General features: G+C 29.2%; 1 long non-coding RNA gene across 1 annotated transcript; it reads right to left on the bottom strand.

Annotated features, from left to right (window-relative positions):
• Window positions 1-1255, bottom strand: LOC116405287. Its single transcript, XR_004218444.1, has 3 exons — window positions 1145-1255; window positions 269-338; window positions 1-146 (listed from the first exon to the last, which is right to left on the bottom strand). It is a non-coding gene; the product is annotated as an uncharacterized LOC116405287 (long non-coding RNA).
• Between the last annotated feature and the right edge of the window lie 359 nt (window positions 1256-1614).

The following is a 1614-nucleotide window of genomic DNA, read 5'->3' as shown; positions in this document are numbered from 1 at the left end:
TCTTAATATTGCGTTTGTATATACATTCTATAATAATACATGAAACTAGATCCTAATACAAGACTTAAATAAGAAATCTTAAACGCTTTCACAATCTTCAACTTCAACAATTGCTTCCATCTACTTAGCTTAGCTTGGCTGGCTATCTAAGACCAAAATATACTTTACAACCTGGGGAAGAATAAATCTAGAATTTGCAAAATTAGTACATATTATTTAAAATCAAACTAAACAGACTGCAATGTAAATGTGGAAAATTAAAAATTACCACAAAGTTTCAGTAGAGTAAATAATGTAGCAGCAACAAAGAAGACAATTGAAATGGCAACCCAAAAGTGCTGCAAAAATAAAGAAGAAAATAAGCTTTGATCAAACAACTCATTAAGAAGAAGAAAATAACCTAATTTGGTTCTTCAAAGATCTATAAGAAAAAGAGGAATACAACTAAAGAATAATTATACCTTCCTCGACTCTTACTTCAAAGCAAATTTTGAATGTTCAATTTAGCAATGCTAGTCTATAGGCTTCTTACTCTTAATTGTATAAATTTACCCATCAATAGCAAGATTGTTTTTATAGATAAAGTTAAACAATGGAGATGATAAATAATCTTACAAACTCCTATTGGATCGTTTTTCTTTTCAAATGAAAATAGTTAATTTATTTCATTTATGGAAGGTGAAAATCTCAAATATATAGTAAAAGAACATGGAATATAAGGAAGCCCATAAAAAGAAGAGACTCCACTAGCTAGGTATTGATCAAAGATAAATATATGGATAAATAGATGCAACCTACAAATATATCAAAACAGACTAATACTCAAACTAAACTAAAGAAAAAAAAACATTTACTACTAAAAGATAAAATAAAACACAATTCAAAACAATTAATTACCAAGATTGATCTCAATCGAAAACCAAAACGCATCACATTATGAAGATATTGTGCTTCACATAACACTCCAAATAGCTATACCAAAATTACTTACTCTACATTTTCCATTTTGGCAAATCCACCCACAGAATGCTAGTTACCAAGCTCATTTCTATGCCTTCTCTTCTTTCATTTTGCTAACAAAAGATAGTATGAATAAGGCTGCACATTTGAAAAAATAAAGACAATTAATAATCAATAATGCTACCTAGCAGTCACAAGTTAACAATCAAATGAAGAAACCCAAGGATTTTTGCGGCGGAAGCACGATGAAGATTGGTTGCCGTTCGCGATCTAGGGTCACAGATTGAGAAGAGAAGAAAATTAGAAACCAACTTAGAGAGAAAGAAAAGAAAAATTGATAGGGAAAGAGTAGAGTAAGAAAGAGAGGAAAAATTTAGTTTTTAAAACCTAACAATTTTTTAAAAAGAAATTAAAAATAGGGGGTCATTAATGTCAGTTTTTACAAAATACAAAAAATTAAAAAAAAATAAAACTGGCTGATCATTAATGTCGATTTAAAAACGACATTAAACCCTTATCATTAATGTCGGTTTGATCCACCTTTTCAAAAACGACAATAAAGACAATTTTTCATTTTTTTCACCTGACACTACAACCCAGATTTGTTGTAGTGTTATTATGGGTTGATGTATCTTTTTCAGATAAAAAATGGTA

The sequence above is a fragment of the Cucumis sativus genome, chromosome 7 (genome assembly GCF_000004075.3).
Source record: "Cucumis sativus cultivar 9930 chromosome 7, Cucumber_9930_V3, whole genome shotgun sequence".
In the NCBI taxonomy this organism is placed as follows: Eukaryota; Viridiplantae; Streptophyta; class Magnoliopsida; order Cucurbitales; family Cucurbitaceae; genus Cucumis; species Cucumis sativus.
This window is presented reverse-complemented; position numbering and strand designations above follow the sequence as displayed.